General features: G+C 39.9%; 1 protein-coding gene and 1 pseudogene across 6 annotated transcripts in view; one reads left to right on the plus strand and one right to left on the minus strand.

Moving 5' to 3' along the window:
• Positions 1-18,443, minus strand: part of MTFR1 (mitochondrial fission regulator 1) — a 78,669-nt gene that overhangs the window by 17,670 nt on the left and 42,556 nt on the right. The gene's annotated exons all lie outside the window — the stretch shown is intronic.
• On the plus strand, positions 16,249-16,314 carry LOC114895727 (annotated as a pseudogene).

The following is an 18,443-nucleotide window of genomic DNA, read 5'->3' on the forward strand; positions in this document are numbered from 1 at the left end:
AGAAACAGACTCACAAGAGAACAGACTTGTGGTTGCCAAGGGGGAGAGGGGGTGAGGAAGGGATGGAGTGGGAATTTGGGGTTAGCAGATACAAACTGGTATATATAGAATGGATAAACAACAAGGTCCTACGGTATAGCACAGGGAACTATATTCAATATCCTGGGACAAACCATAATGGAAAAGAATGTAAAAAAGAATGTATGTATAACTGAATCACTTCGCTATACAGCAGAAATTAACACACTGTAAATCAACTATACATCAATTAAAAAAATAAATTTTAAAAAAAATATTCTACTCCAAAAGCAATCAAAAACTTGATGACAGGGGCTTCCCTGGTGGCACAGTGGTTAAGAATCCAGCTGCCAATGCAGCGGACACGGGTTTGAGCCCTGGTCTGGGAAGATCCCACATGCCATGGAGCAACTAAGCCAGTGCATCACAACTACTGAGCCTGCACTCTAGAGCCACAACTACTGAAACACGTGGGCCTAGAGCCCATGCTCCACAACAAGAGAAGCCACCGCAGTGAGAAGCCCGTACACCAGAACGAAGAGCAGCCCCCACTTGACGCAACTAGAGAAAGCCCGCGTGCAGCAACGAAGACCCAACACGGCCAAAAATAAATAAAATAAATTTATTTTAAAATAAACACAAAACTTGATGACAATGCCTATGATGTCTGCTAGAAGCCACATAGATTATAGTCTTTAATTTCATCACACATAGTGCAAATGTTTTCATCACACATAGTGCAAATGTTATGCTGTGTCTATGTCCAAAGACTACACATTCTCCATAGGCTACTATTATGAAAGAGAACAAGTTAATTATCTGAGACAAGACTCTCAGTTATATTGATTCTTTCAAAGGATCTCAATGCTTCTTATAAAAATGAAGATTTCTTTCCAATCCTGGGGCCATTCTGTTAATTCAAAGGGAAATAAAAACGTGTACAGAACAGAAAAAAAAATGAGGACTTACTTGTGCATGGCACTGTGCTATAAGTTTTCTCATGTTATCTTTCAAAATTCTCCTCTCAAAGTAGGTATTGGTGCTTCCAATTTAGAGATGAGAAAACTGAAGTTCAGTGTATTTGAAAAAAAAAAATCAATTGTACAATAACCAATTAAGGACTCATGTGTATGCCACTTTCCCAGAGAGATAATACTGTAACATTGTAACCAACAGTTATAGAAATGCCATCAACAAATTTCAAGGGAGAAATAAGAAACAAATATATTGAATAGCTTTGGCTTTCATATAAATATAAATGTGACAGGCAGGGAAACACTCAAATGGCAATACATAAATCTTGAAAGTACTCTACTTCATATTATGTTTTTAAGATTTAAGTTACAGTTATGAGTTAAGTTACAATAAAAAATTGCCATGGAAATGCAGTTAATATCAAAATGACAGATGTAAAAAGACTCAAACTGCCTGGTAAGAGTACTAGTATTAAATAATTGTCAAGAAAGACAAAGTAAAATTCCATCAGCTTCCATCCTTCTATTTTGTCCTATTGATTAAAATACATGATATGGTAAATCTGCTATCTCATCAATCTGTACAAAACACACTTTATCTGGTATGTGAAACTGATCAAATAGAGCTTCCTCAAAGCTCCCGTCCTTAGGAAGATGGTGAGACTTAGATGTGTCAGCCTGTTTATCAGGATATCAGCCACAGGAACATAACACGGAGTACCTTTCCCAGCCATCTAGGTTTATTATACACATCCACAGTTAATCACAACTGATGCAAAAGGTGATATAGCACCACACAGCAAAATAAAAAGTCTGCCCAATCTCTCTAGTCACATGGGCCGTGTCATTAACCTTGGAACTCTAGGGCCACTTCCCACCTGTTTGTTGACTTCCTCCTCCAGAGCATTGCGCAAATCCAGCTGGGTCTCCTCTGTTTCCTTCTCACTTTGTTCAGGTTCAGATTATCTTTACCTAGAATGCTTCCAGGCACCTTTTCAAAGATCCTTTAGCCAATTACTTTCAACATCATAGACAAAATCCATTATCCAAATCCATTATGCCAACTCAATTACTCTATAATCACAATCCCCATAATAGCTACCCCATAATGTCATGTCAAGTACAAACATGACATTTGTGTTAAAAGCCCTTTAGAGACTTTTCTAGGAAGATGAAGCAGATGAACTTTTCACTATTCTTCCTCCTAACTACAACTATAATCTCTGGACATCATATATAAAACAAATGTAAGAAGACTTTCGGACTTCCCCGGTGGTGCGGTCATTAAGAATCCGCCTGCCAATGCAGGGGACACGGGTTCAATCCCTGGTCTGGGAAGGTCCCACATGCTGTGGGGCAACTAAGCCCACATGCCACAACTACTGAGCCCGTGCACCACAACTACTGAGCCTGCGCTCTAGAGCCCGTGAGCCACAACTACCGAGCCCACATGCCACAACTACTGAAGCCTGCATGCTGTAGGGCCCATGTGCCACAACTACTGAAGCTCGCACACCTAGAGCCCATGCTCTGCAACAAGAGAAGCCACCGCAATGAGCAGCCCACGCACTGCAACGAAGAGTAGCCCCCACTTGCTGCAACTAGAGAAAGCCTGCATGTAGCAACAAAGACCCAATGCAGGGGCTTCCCTGCTGGTGCAGTGATTAAGAATCCACCTGCCAATGCAGGGGACATGGGTTTGTGCCCTGGTCTGGGAAGATCCCACACGCCACAGAGCAACTAAGCCCGTGCGCCACAACTACTGAGCCTGCATGCCTAGAGCCCATGCTCCACAACAAGAGAAGCCACTGCAGTGAGAAGCCCGCGCACTGCAACAAAGAGTAGCCCCTGCTTGCTGCAACTAGAGAAAGCCCACGCACAGCAATGAAGACCCAACGCAGCCAAAAAATAATTAATTTTTTTAAAAAGACAATGCAGCAGAAAAATAAAGTTAAAAGAAAAAAACACCAAGAAAAAGAAGTGCAAAAAAAAAAAAAGACTTCAGGCAGAGAGAAGACAGACTGAGTTGGACCTTGGGATCCAAAAGAAAAAGAAAAAAAAAAAAAAAAAAAAACCCAGCCTAGGAGTGAGTTCCTTGAGTTTCCTTTTACCTCATATATCCCAGACTGGGCACTGGAGTAACAGGTAACCCAGAAATGCCAATGGATGCAGGGGAAAAAGTCTCAACAAAAGCCTGCTCTCTTAGCCAAAGGACCAAGAAAGGGGCAGCCTCCCACAATAGATAACTTATATAAAATAAGTGCTCTACTCCAGCCAACATCACAGAAAATGCTGCGGCCCCACCTCCACCAAGGCTAACTTCCCTCCTTTCTAGGCTGTAATGAGATGCCTCAAACCCTACAAGATGGTGTCAGAGAAAGCAGGGACTTACTCACCTCCCTGTAAGACAGTGGAGACAATCTGGGGTGGGGTGTGGGGGCAGAATTACACCCCATCCAGCATCAATGAAGCAGCCTCCCCTATCTGCTAGGATGGTGCCCCAGGAGGCCTCGTGGGGAGTTGGGGCACCCACCGCCACCCAGCAGTAATATGCCCAGCAGTAAAATAGAGCACTGCCCTGCGGGTGACTGGAGGCCGAGTGGGAAACCTGGACTTCTGCTCCCACCTGGTAGTAACAAGATGGCACACACTCCTCCCTTGCTATTAGTGAAAGCCAGCTAAAAGAAAAAGCTGAAATAAGATCCAAAATCTCAGATACTCAAAATATCTAGGTTTCAGTAAAATCACTCTTCAAGCCAAGACCCAAAAAGAACACAAACTGAATGGAAAAAGACAATCAGTAGATGCCAACTCTGAGATGACAAGAGATGTTTGAATTATCTGACAGATTTTAAAGCAGCTACAATAAAAAGGCTTCAATGAGCATTTAGCAGCACTCTTGAAACAAATGAAAATAATAGTCTCAGCAAAAAAAAAAAAAAAAAAAGGGGGTGGGGAACCAAATAAAACTTTTAGAACCAAAAAGTAAAATAACTGAAATAACACAATGGATAGGAACAAAAGCAGAATGGAGAAGACAGAGGGAAGAATCAGTGAACTTAGAGACAGAACAACAGAAGTTATCCAATCTGGAAAACAAAAAATGAACCAACTAGGGAAAAACATGAGCAGAGTCTCGGTGACCTGTGTGGCTACAACAGAAGATCTAGTAATTGTGGCATCAGGGTCCCAGGAGAGGAGTAAAACGGCAAGGCTGAAAAAGTACTTAAAAAAAATAATGGCAGGGCTTCGTTCCAGCCTGATGGGCGTCGAAGGCAGGCCAGTCTGTGGCCAAACAACGAGGCCACATTACAGCGGGACAGTGACTGCGACTACGCTGTGGGCCCCAGACAGGCGAGGAGACAAGACGGCAGAGTAGAAGGGCTTGAACACACCTCCTCTCACGAAAACACCAAAATCACAACTAACTGCTGAACAATCATTGACAAAAAAGCATGAAACCTACCAAAAAAGATATTCAAAGACAAAGAACAGGCCACAACGAAATGGTAGGAGGGGCGCATTCATGATACAACCAAATCCCATACCCACCGGGTGGGCAACACACAAACTGGAAAATAATTGTATCACAGAGGTTCTCCCATAGGAGTGAGAGCTCTGAGCCCCACATCAGGCTCCCTGGTCAGGGAGTCTTGGCATTGGGAGGAGCCCCCAGAGGATTTCGCTTTGAAGCCCAGCAGCGCTTGACCGCAGAAACTCCACAGGACTCGAGGAAAGGGAAATCCTACTCTTGGAGGGCACACACAAGGTCTTGTGTGCACTAGAACCCAAGGAAAAAGCAGTGACTTCAGAGGAGCCTGGGCCAGACCTACCTGCTGGTCTTAGAGGGTCTCCTGGGGAGGTGAGGAGGGCTGTAGGTCACTGTGGGGACGAGGACACTGGTGACAGAGGTACCAGGGAGTACTCATTAGCGAGAGCTCTCCTGGAGGCTGCCATTTTGACACCAAGTCCTGGGCCATCCAACAGCCTGTAGGCTTCAGTGCTGGGACACCTCAGACGAAACAACCAACAGGGTGAAAACACACCACACGCATCAGCAGACAGGCTGCCTAAGTCTTTCTGAGCCCACAGCCACATCTAAACACGCCCCTTGACATGGCCCTACCCACGAGAGGGACAAACCCACAAGTGGCCAGGCACCAGTCCTTCCAGCCAGGAAGCCTGCACAAGCCTCTAGACCAGCCTCACCCGCCAGGGGGCAGACACCAGACGCAAGAGGAACTACTATCCTGCAGCCTGCAGAACAGAGACTGCAAACACAGAAAGACTGACAAAATGAGACAGCAGAGGAATATGTTCCAGACAAGGGAACAAGATAAAACCCCAGAAGAACAACTAAGTTAAGTGCAGAAAGGCAATCTACCTGGAAAAGAATTCAGAGTAATGATAGTAAAGATGATCCAAGATCTTGGAAAAAGAATGGGGGCACGGACTCAGAAGATACAAGAAATGCTTAACAAAGAGTTAGAAGATGTAAAGAACAAACAAACAATTGAACAATAACTGAAATCACAAATACACTAGAAGAAATCAATAGCAGAATAAATAAGGGAGAAGAACATATAAGTGAGCTGGAAGACAGAATGGTGGAAATCACTGCTGCAGAGCAGAATAAAGAAAAAAGAATGAAAAGAAATGAGGACAGTTTAAGAGACCTCTGGGACAACATTAAACACACCAACATTCACATTATAGAGGTCCCAGAAGAAGAGAGAGAGAAACGGCCTAAGAAAATATTTGAAGAGATAAAGCTGAAAACTTCCCTAACGTGGAACAGGAAACAGTCACCCAAGTCCAGGAAGCACAGAGAGTCCCATACAGGATAAACCCAAGGAGGAACACACCAAGACACAAATTATTCAAACTGACAAAAATTAAAGACACAGAGAAAATATTAATATTAAAAGCAACAAGGGAAAAGCAACAAATAACATACAAGGGAATCCCCATAAGGTTATCAGCTGATTTTTCAGCAGAAACACTGCAGGCCAGAAGGAAGCGGCACAATATATTTAAAGTGATGAAAGGGAAAAACCTACAACCAAGAATACTCTACACAGCAAGGCTCCTGTTCAGATTCGACAGAGAAATCAAAAGCTTTACAGACAAGCAAAAGCTAACAGAATTCAGCACCACCAAACCACTTTTACAACAAATGCTAAAGGAACTTCCCTAGGTGCAAAAGAAAAAGCCACAACTACAAACAAGAAAATTACAAATGGGAAAGCTCACCAGTAAAGGCAAAAATACAATAAAGGTAGGAAATCATCCACACAAATCTGATATCAAAGCTAGTAATCTTGAGGAGAGTACAAATGCAGGATATTGGTAATGCATTTGAAATAAGAGAGCAGGAACTTAAAACAGTCTTGTATACACATACTATGAGGTTTTGCTATACCAAACCCTCATAGTAACCACAAACCAAAAATCTACAATAGATATACACACAAAAAAGAAAGAGGAATCCAAACATAACACTGAAGATAGTCATCAAATCACAAGAAAACAAAAAAATAGAAGTGAAGAAAAAAGACCTACAAAACCAAATCCAAAACAATTAACAAAATGACAATAAGAACATATATATCAGTAATTACCTTAAATGTAAATAGAATAAATGCTCCAACCAAAAGACACAGACTGGCTGAATGGATATAAAAACAAGCCCCGTACAATATACTGTCTACAAGAGACCCACTTCAGACCTAGGGACACATATGGACTAAAAGTGAGGGGACAGAAAAAGATATTCCACGCAAATGGAAATCAAAAGAAAGCTGGAGTAGAAATACTCTTATTAGACAAAATAGACTTTAACATAAAGTCTGTCACAAGAGACAAAGAAGGACACTACATAATAATCAAGGGATCGATCCAAGAAGATATAACAATTGCAAATATATATGGATCCAACAAAAAAGCATCTCAAAATATGAGGCAAATACCAACAGCAGGATGAAAGTAAAAGAACAGAAAAAGATATATTACGCAAACATTAACCAAAAAACAACCAAACAGTTCTGACTACATTAATATTAAATAAAGTAGACTTAAGAGCAAACAAAATTATCAGGGACAGAAAGGGACATTATATTACAGTAAAAAGATAAAAGACACAGCAATCCTAAGTATGTATGCACCAAACAACAGACCTCCAAAAAATGAAAAGCAAAAGCTGACAGAAAGGAAAAATACACAAATCCACAAATACAGTGGGAGACTTCAACACCCCCTTTTCAACAACTGTTAGAATAGAAAATCAAGAATGATACAGAAGAATTTAGCAACACCATCAACCAACAAGTTCTATTTAACATTTATAGGACATTACACTAACAACAAGAGTACACATTCTTTTCTAGTACCCATAGAACATAAACCAAAATGGCCCATATCCTTGGGCCATTAAAAAAAACCTCAACAGGGCTTCCCTGGTGGCACAGTGGTTGAGAGTCCACCTGCCGATGCAGGGGACACAGGTTCGTGCCCCGGTCTGGGAAGATCCCACATGCCGTGGAGCAGCTGGGCCTGTGAGCCATGGCCGCTGAGCCTGCGCTCCACAACGGGAGAGGCCACAACAGTGAGGCCAGCATACCACAAAACAAAACAAAACAAAAAAAACCTCAACAAATTTTTAAAGAATGGAAATACACCCTTCAACAACACAGGGGTTAGGGGCTCCAACCCTCCCCGCAGTCCAAAATCTGCATATAAATTATAGTCCGCCCTCTATATCTGCAGTTCCTCAGTATCCACAGTTCTGCACCTGCAGATTCAACCAACCTCAAATTGTGTAGGACTATAGTACTTACTACAGAAAAAAATCTGCATATAAGTAGGAACACACAGTCCAAACCTGTGTTATTCAAGGATGAACTGTATACAGTTTATGTCTTCTGACCACAAAAGAATCAAACTAGAACTCAATAACCAAAAAATAATAGCAAAATTTCCAAATATTTGGAAACCAAACAACAAACTTCTAACTTCAACAGTTAAAAGAAGTTTTCTCAAGGGAAATTTAAAAATACAATGAACTGAATTAAAATAATATATCAAAACTTGTGGGATGCAGCTAAAAGCAATGTTGAGAAGGAAATTTACAGCACTAAATGCTTATATCAGAAAAAGAGGATTTAGTTCAGGAAGGTGCAGTAGAAGGACATGCTCTCACTCCCACTTCCAAGAGCACCGGAATCACAACTAACTGCTGAACAATCACAGACAGGAATATTGTCGACAGGAAGACTCTGGAACTCACCAGAAAAGATACCCCACATCCAAAGACAAAGGAGAAGCCACAATGAGAGGGGAGGGGGTGGGGCACAATCACAATGAAATCAAATCCCATAACTGCTGGGTGGGTGACTCACAAACTGGAGAACACTTATACCACAGATGTCCATCCACTGTAGTGAAGGTTCTGAGCCCCACATCAGGCTTCCCAACCTGGGTGTCTGGCAACCGGAGGAGGAATTCCTAGAGAATCAGACTTTGAAGGCTAGCAGGATTTGATTACAGGACTTCAACAGGACTGGGGGAAACAGGCTCCACTCAGGGAGCACACACAAAGTAGTGTGTACATCAGGACCCAGGGGAAGGAACAGTGACCCCAGGGGAGACTGAACTGGACCTACCTGCTACTGTTGGAGGGTCTCCTGAAGAGGTTGGGGGTGGCTGTGTCTCGCCACGAGAACAAGGACACTGGTAGCGGAAGTTCTGGAAAGTACTCCTTGGCTTGAGCCCTCCCAGAGTCTGCCACTGGCCCCACCAAAGAGCCCGGGTAGACTCCAGTGTTGAATTGCCTCAGGCCAAACAACCAACAGGGAGGGAACCCAGCCCCACCCATCACCAGACAAGCGGATTAAACTTTTACTAAGCTCTGCCCACTAGAGCAACAGCCAGCTCTACCCACCACCAGTCCCTCCCATCAGGAAACTTGCTCAAGCCTCTTAGATAGCCTCATCCACCAGAGGGCAGACATCAGAAGCAAGAAGAACTACAATTCTGCAGCCTGTGGAACAAAAACCGCATTCACAGAAAGATAGACAAGATGAAAAGACAGAGGGCTATGTACCAGATGAGGGAACAAGATAAAACCCCAGAAAAACAACTAAATGAAGTGGAGATAGGCAACCTTCCAGAAAAAGATTTCAGAATAATGATAGTGAAGATGATCTAGGACCTCAGGAAAAGAATGGAGGCAAAGATCGAGAAGATGCAAGAAATGTTTAACAAAGACCTAGAAGAATCAAAGAACAAACAAACAGAGATGAACAATACAATAACTGAAAAGAAAAATACACTAGAAGGAATCAATAGCAGAATAACTGAGGCAGAAGAACGGATAAGTGACCTGAAAGACAGAACAGTGGAATTCACTGCTGTGGAACAGAATAAAGAAAAAAAATGAAAAGAAATGAAGACAGCCTCAGACACCTCAGGGACAACATTAAACGTAACAACATTCGCATTATAGGGGTCCCAGAAGGAGAAGGGAGAGAGAAATGACCCAAGAAAATATTTAAAGAGATTATAGTTGAAAACTTCCCTAACGTGGGAAAGGAAATAGCCACCCAAGTCCAGGACGCACAGAGTCCCATACAGGATAAACCCAAGGAGAAACACACCAAGACACATAGTAATCAAACTGGTAAAAATTAAAGACAAAGAAAAATTATTGAGAGCAGCAAGGGAAAAACGACCAATAACATACAAGGGAACTCCCATAAGGTTAACAGCTGATTTCTCAGCAGAAACTCTACAAGCCAGAAGGGAGTGGAATGATATACTTAAAGTGATGAAAGGGAAGAACCTACAACCAAGATTACTCTACCTGGCAAGGATCTCATTCAGATTCAAGGGAGATATCAAAAGCTTTACGGACAAGCAAAAGCTAGAAGAATTCAGCACCACCAAACCAGCTCTACAACAAATGCTAAAGTAACTCATCTAAGTGGAACACGAGAAAAGGACCTACAAAAACAAACCCAAAACAATTAAGAAAATGGTAATAGGAACATACATATCGATAATTACCTTAAACATGAATGGATTAAATGCTCAACCAAAAGACAGGCTCACTGAATGGATACAAAAACAAGACCCATATCTATGCTGTCTACAAGAGACCCACTTCAGACCTAGGGACACATACAGACTGAGAGTGAGGGGACAGAAAAAGATATTCCATGCAAATGGAAGTCAGGAGAAAGCTGGAGTAGCAATACTCATATAAGATAAAATAAACTTTAAAATAAAGAATGTTACAAGAGACAAGGAAGGACACTACGTAATGATTAAGGAATCAATCCAAGAAGAAGATATAACAATTATAAGTATATATGCACCCAACATAGGAACACCTCAATACATAAGGCAACTGCCAACAGCTATAAAAGAGGAAATGGACAGTAACACCATAAAAGTCGGGGACTTTAACACCTCACTTACACCAATGGACACATGAGCCAAACAGAAAATTAATAAGGAAACACAAGCTTTAAATGACACAATAGACCAGATAGATTTAATTGATATTTATAGGACATTCCATCCAAAAACAGCAGATTACACTTTCTTCAAGTACGCATGGAATATTCTCCAGGATAGATCACATCTTGCGTCACAAATCAAGCCTCAGTAAATTTAAGAAAACTGAAATCATATCAAGCATCTTTTCTGACCACAACGCTATGAGATTAGAAATCAATTACTGGGGAAAAAAAATGTAAAAAACACAAACACATGGAGGGTAAACAATGTTACTAAAAAACCAAGAGATCACTGAAGAAATCAAAGAGGAAATCAAAAAATACGTAGAGACAAATGATAATGAAAACACGACAATCCAAAACCTATGGGATGCAGCAAAAGCAGTTCTAAGAGGGAAGTTTATAGCAATACAAGCTTACTTCAAGAAACAAGAAAAAACTCAAAGAAACAACTGAAACTTACACGTAAAGGAACTAGAGAAAGAAGAACAATCAAAACCCAAAGTTAGCAGAAGGAAAGAAATCATAAAGATCAGAGCAGAAATAAATGAAATAGAAACAAAGAAAACAATAGCAAAGATCAATAAAACTAAAAGCTGGTTCTTGGAGAAGATAAAAAAATTGATAAACCTTGAGCCAGATTCATCAAGAAAAAGAGGGAGAGGACTCAAATCAATAAAATTAGAAATGAAAAAGGAGAAGTTACAACAGACACTGCAGAAATACAAAGCACCCTAAGAGACTACTACAAGCAACTCTATGCCAATAAAATGAACAACCTGCAAGAAATGGACAAGTTCTTAGAAAGGTATAACCTTCCAAGACTGAACCAGGAGGAAACAGAAAATATGAACGACCAATCACAAGTAGTGAAATTGAAACTGTGATTAAAAATCTTCCAACAAACAAAAGCCCAGGACCAGACGGCTTCACAGGTGAATTCTCTCAAACATTTAGAGAGAGCTAACACCCATCCTTCTCAAACTCTTCCAAAAAATTGCAGAGGAAGGAACACTCCCAAACTCATTCTAGGAGGCCACCATCACCCTGATACCAAAACCAGACAAAGATACTACAAAAAAAGAAAATTACAGACCAATATCACTGATGAATATACATGCAAAAATCCTCAACAAAATACTAGCAAACAGAATCCAACAACACATTAAAAGGATCATACACCATGATCAAGTGGGATTTATCCCAGGAATGCAAAGTCTTCAATATATGCAAATCAATCAATGTGATACACCATATTAACAAATTGAAGAATAAAAACCATATGACCATCTCAATGCAGAAAAAGCTTCTGACAAAATTCAATACCCGTTTATGATAAAAACTCTCCAGAAAGTGGGCATTGAGGAAACCTACCTCAACATAATAAAGGCCATATATGACAAACCCACAGCAAACATCATTCTCAATGGTGAAAAACTGAAAGCATTTCTTCTAAGATCAGGAATAAGACAAGGATGCCCACTCTCACCACTATTATTCAACATCATTTTGGAAGCCCTAGCCACAGCAGTCAGAGAAAAAAAAGAAATAAAAGGAATACAAATCAGAAAAGAAAAAGTAAAACTGTCACTGTTTGCAGATGACATGATACTACACATAGAGAATCCTAACGATGCCATCAGAAAACTACTATAGCTAATGAATGTATTTGGTAAAGTTGCAGGATACAAAATGAATGAACAGAAATCTCTTGCATTCCTATACACTAATGATGAAAAACCTGAAAGAGAAATTAAGGAAAAACACTCCCATTTACCATTGCAACAAAAAGAATAAAATACCTAGGAATAAACCTACCTAGGGAGACAAAAGACCTTTATGCAGAAAACTATAAGACACTTACGAAAGAAATTAAAGATGATACAAACAGATAGAGAGATATAACATTTTCTTGGATTGGAAGAATCAACATTGCGAAAATGATGATACTACCCAAAGCAATCTACAGATTCAATGCAATCCCTATCAAATTACCAATGGCATGTTTTTACAGAACTAGAACAAAAAATCTTAAAATTTGTAAGGAGACATAAAAGACCCCAAATAGCCAAAGCGGTCTTGAGGGAAAAAAACGGGAGCTGGAGGAATCAGACTCCCTGACATTAGACTATACTACAAAGCTACAGTAATCAAGACAATATGGTACTGGCACAAATACAGATCAATGGCACAGGATAGAAAGCCCAGAGATAAACCCACACACCTATGGTCAACTAATCTATGACAAAGGAGGCAAGGATATACAATGGAGGAAAGTCTCTTCAATAAGAGACTGGGGTGGTGGTGTGATGAATTGGGAGATTGGGATTGACATTATATACACTAATATGTATAAAATGGATAATTAATAAGAACCCGCTGTATAAAATATAAATAAAATAAAATTCAAAATAAAGAGAAAGTCTCAAATTAATAATATCAACTCTCACCCAAAGAACCTAGAAATAGAGCAAAATAAACTCAAAAGTAAGCAGAAGGAAGAAAATAATAGATAGGAGCAGAAAACAATAAAATTGAAAACCAAAAAAAGAAAAATCAATGAAAGAGAAAGCTTGTTCTTTGAAAAGATTAATAAAATTGACAAATATTTAAAAAAGAGAAGGCATAAATTACTAATATCAGGAATGAAACGGGATATATTCTATAGACCACGTAGCTATCAAAAGCGTAATAAGGAAATACTACAAACAATTCTATACACATAAATCTAACCAGTTAGATGAAATGGACCAATTAACTGAAAAATACAAACTACTACATCTCTTCCAATACGAAATTCGTTAGACAGTCACATAACTCTATTAAGGAACTTGAACTCATAATTTTAAAAACACACCAAAACTCAATTCCGCCTATGGCCAATTAATCTATGACAAAGGAGGCAAGACTATACAATGGAGAAAGTCTCTTCAATAAATGGTACTGGGAAAACCAGATAGTTAAATGCAAAAAAATGAAATTAGAACATTCTTTAACACCATACACAAAAATAAACTCAAAATGGATTAAAGGCCTAAATGTAAAGTAAGACACTATAAAACTCTTAGAGGAAAACATAGGCACAACACCCTTTGACATAAATTGCACAGCAATATCTTTTTCAGTCAGTCTCCCAGAGTAACAGAAATAAAAACAGAAATAAACAAATGGAACCTAATTTAACTCAAAAGTGTTTGAACAGCAAAGGAAACCATAAACAAAACGACAACCCACACAATGGGAGAAAATATTTGCAAACAAAGCAACCAGAAAGGGAGTAGTATCCAAAGTATACAACCAGCTCATGCAGCTCAAAATACAAAAACACACCCAACCCAATCAAAAAATGGGCAGAAGACATTTCTCCAAAGAAGACATACAGATGGCCAAGAAGCACATGAAAAGATGCTCAACATCACTAATTATTAGAGAAATGCAAATCAAAACTACAGTAAGATATCACCTCACACCAGTGAGAATGGCCATCAATCAAAAAATCTGCAAACAATAAATGCTGGAGAGGGTGTGGAGAAAAGGGAACCCTCCTACACTGTTGGTGGAAATGTAAATTGGTACAGCCAGTATAGAGAACAGTATGGAGGTTCCTTAAAAAAACTAAAAATAGAGCTACCATAAGATCCAGCAATCCCACTCCTGGGCATATATCCAGAGAAAAACATACACGCACCCCAATGTTCACTGCAGGCACTGTTTACAATAGCCAAGACATGGAAGCAACCTAAATGTCCATCGACAGATGAATGGATAAAGAAGATGTGGTACATATGCACAATGGAATATTACTCAACCATAAAAAGAATAAAATAATGCCATTTGCAGCAACATGGATGGACCTGGAGATGATCATACTAAGTGAAGTAAGTCAGACAGAGAAATATGATATTTGTCTTTCTCTGTCTGGCTTACTTCACTTAATATCATACGATATCGTTTATATGTGGAATCTAAAATGGACTTATAAAACAGAAACAGACTCACAGACTTAGAGAATGAACTTATGGTTATCAGTGGGGAAGGGTGGGAGGGAGGGATAGACTGGGAGTTTGGGATTGACAGGTACACACTGCTATGTTTAAAATAAAATGCCTTTCTGTATGTATAAATAGATAGATAGATAGACAGATAGATAAATAAATAAATCTCACCAAAAAGAAATCAACAGGTCCGGATGGTTCACTGGATAATTCTCCTAAATGTTTAAAGAATTAACACCAGTTCTATACAATCTCTTCAGAAAATAGATAGCTTCATTTTTTGAAGCTAGTATTACTCTGACACCAAAACCGGACAAACAATCAGAGACTTAATTGTAAAACATAAAACTATAAACTTGGAAAAAACAAGAACAGGAGAAAAATCCAAAGGATCTAACATAGGCACAGAGTTCTTACACTGACACCAAAAGCATGACCCGTAAAAGGGAAAAACGAATGAATTAAAATATAAAACTTTTGCTCTGTGAAAGACCCTGTTAAATAGATGAAAAGATAAGATTTAACTTGTCCTACTTGCCCTACATTTGGGAGAAAATGTTTACAAACCCACACCTCTGAAAAATGACTCATACCTAGCATATATAAAGAACTCGCAAAAGAAAACCAAATTAGAAAATGGGCAAAAGACGTGAAGAGACATTTTATTCAAAAGCATATGAAGATGGCAAACATATGAAACGATGTTAACATTATTAGCCAATAAGGAAACACAAATGAAAATGAGATGCACAATACACACCTATTAGAATGGCAAAAAAAAAAAAAAAAAGGAAAAAAGTAACATCATCAAATGCTGGTGAGGAAGCAGAGAAGCTGGCTTAGCCATACACTGCTGGTGGGAATGTAAAATAATGCAGCCATTCTGGAAAATAGTGTGTCAGTTTTTTAAAACTAAACATGCAACTACCTTATGACTCATATTAACCAACAATTGCCCTCATGGGCACTTATTCCAGAGAAATGAAAACTTATGCTGGCTCAAAGTCCTGTACACGTTTACATTAACTTTACTTATAAAAGCCAAGAACTGGAATCAATCCAGATGTCCATCAACTGGTGCATGGTTAAACAAACTGTGGTCCATCCATACCAAGGAATACTACTCAGTACTAAAAGGGAAGGAACTGCTGATACACACAGCAATCTGGATGAATCAGTAGATATTATGCTTAGTGAAAAAAGCCAGTCCCAAAATGTTGTATATTGTATGATTCAATTTATATAACTATCTTGAAATGACAAAATTGTGAAAATGGAGAACAGATAAGTGATTGCCATTAAGGAGGGGTTGGAGATGGAAGTGAAGTGGGTGTGGCCATAACAGGGCCACAGGAGGGGTTCTTATAGTATGGAAATGTTCTGCAACTTGACTTAACCAGTGTCAATATCCTAGTTGTGATAGTGTACCATGTTTTGCAGGATGTTACCACTGGAGAAAACTGGGTAAAGGGTACAGGAAATGCTTCTGTATTCTTTCTTGTAACTGCATGTGAAGAATCTACAATTATCTCAAGAAGTTTAATCAAAAAAAAATTAAATAAACATCTTAAAAAAGAAAGGCTAGGGCTTCCCTGGTGGCGCAGTGGTTGAGAGTCTGCCTGCCGATGCAGGGGACACGGGTTCGTGCCCCGGTCCGGGAAGATCCCACATGCCGCGGAGTGGCTGGGCCCGTGAGCCATGGCCGCTGAGCCTGCGCTCCGCAACGGGAGAGGCCACGACAGTGAGAGAAGATTAGCATGGCCCCTGCGCAAGGATGACACGCAAATTCGTGTAGCATTCCATGTTTTTTTCCAATGCAGGGGTTGTGGGTTTGATCCCTGGTCGGGGAGCTAGGATCCCACATGCCTTGCAGCCAAAACACCAAAACATGAAACAGTAGCAGTATTGCAACAAATTCAATAAAGACTTTAAAAAAAAAAAAAAAAAAAGGGCTCTTTACCCGCTAATCCTGCAATAATCTGGTCTGTTCATCTACTGCTATGTCCTCACTCCTACTTGTCATTCAAATCAAATTCCTTTTTTGCTCTTGGATTACTTAATTCTTATTTTATTCAGCTAATACCACTCAAATGAAATTACTCTCTAGCTAAAGTCAATGATAATCTTTCAACTGCAAAACAAAATGGAAACTTGCTAGGTTTTTGGTTTACCTAGCCTCTAAGTATCTGACACTGATGGAAGTTTACTTCCCTGAAGCTCTCCTACCTCTGCTTCCATGACAACACTCTCTGCTGGTTCTCCTTCTGCCTCTTGAGCTACTTCTGGCAGGTAGGGGAGTCCCTTCTTTCTCTTTTTTTTTTTCTCCTGATTTACTCCCAAATGCCAGCTTTATCCAGGATACAAATGCTCTTCATGTCTTATATATGCTCCTTGAGTACTCTGGGTACCAGCCATTCTATCCACATGTTGAAGTGCAAGCATTCTTTATCAATATCTAGCTACATAAACTGTCTCTAGAGCAATGTCAACATCCCACAGGAAGCTCAAACACAGCATATTCCACATTGGACTACCTCTTACTCCCACCGTCCAGAAAGAAATCTGTTTTCCTATATTCTTATTAATTGTTCCACCATTCTCATATCCTAGCCAGAAACCTGGGAGTTATCCTAGACTCTTCCTTTCTCAACCCCAATACCCAAAAAGTTTCTTAAAAAAGTTTAACATTCTTCTGAGTATCCCTTGATTTTGTCCTTTTTCTCCACGCCTTCTGTCGGTTTCTTAATTTAGTCACACTCTTATCATCTCTATTTAGCCTATTTCCTGACTTGGCTCCCTTCTATTCTTTACACTGTTTACAAGGAAATTTAATTTAACTAAAATACAAATTTGATATTATTACTATGATGCTTAAATTTCTTCCATCGCTCTACAGTGCTTTCAGGAAAAAGTGTAAACTTCTTAGCCTAACATGTATGATCTTTAAACCTTGACCTACTTTCCATATTCTTCTCCTACAGCTTACCCTTCTCTGCTACTCTCTAGCCTCATGGAGCCATTTGGAGTTTCCTGAACATGCCATGTGGCCTCCTGATTAGTACCTTTAATCACATTCATTTTACCTGGAATACAGCCTTCCTAGTTGAGTGGCTCCTACTGCCCCTCAGCACTCAGCTCTATCATCCACCCCCCTGAGAAGCCTTGCTGAACCTCTCATCCCACAGTGGCCTTCTGTATTCACTTAGTAGTCTTTCCAGTATCGCTATTATTGATTTCCTTTTGTAATCTCCTCTAGCAAGTATTTCCAAGTATTCCTAGAAAGCTGGGACTGTGTCTTATTTTATCTATGTATCCTTGATGCCTAATAAGAAGAGTTGAATAAGCTGAATAGGTGTTTATTAGATTGAAGAGTAGTCAATAATTTACTCAGGCTCTATCAAAGAAATGAAAGCACTTCTCTAGCTCTTGCATACTGTCTCCTTTGAATCAAAACTCATCCTGAAGCCAGGACATGAAACCAACCTAAATGTCCATCGACAGATGAATGGATAAAGAAGATGTGGCACATTTATACAACGGAATATTACTCAGCCATAAAAAGAAACGAAATTGAGTTATTTGTAGTGAGGTGGATGGACCTAGAGTCTGTCATACAGAGTGAAGTAAGTCAGGGAAAAACAAATGCCGTATGCTAACACATATATGGAATCTAAGGGGAAAAAAAAGGGTACTGATGAACCTAGTGGCAGGGCAGGCAGGAATAAAGACGTAGATACAGAGAATGGACTTGAGGACACGAAGTGGGGAAGGGGAAGCTGGGGCGAAGTGAGAGTAGCATCAACATATATATACTAGCGAATGTAAAATAGCTAGTGGGAAGCAGCCGCATAGCACAGAGAGATCAGCTCGGTGCTCTGTGATGACCTGGAGGGGTGGGATAGGGAGGGTGGGATAGGGAGGGTGGGATAGGGAGGGTG

Source organism: Monodon monoceros, unplaced genomic scaffold (assembly GCF_005190385.1).
Source record: "Monodon monoceros isolate NGI ecotype Baffin Bay Population unplaced genomic scaffold, NGI_Narwhal_1 Super_Scaffold_14, whole genome shotgun sequence".
Classification (NCBI taxonomy): Eukaryota; Metazoa; Chordata; class Mammalia; order Artiodactyla; family Monodontidae; genus Monodon; species Monodon monoceros.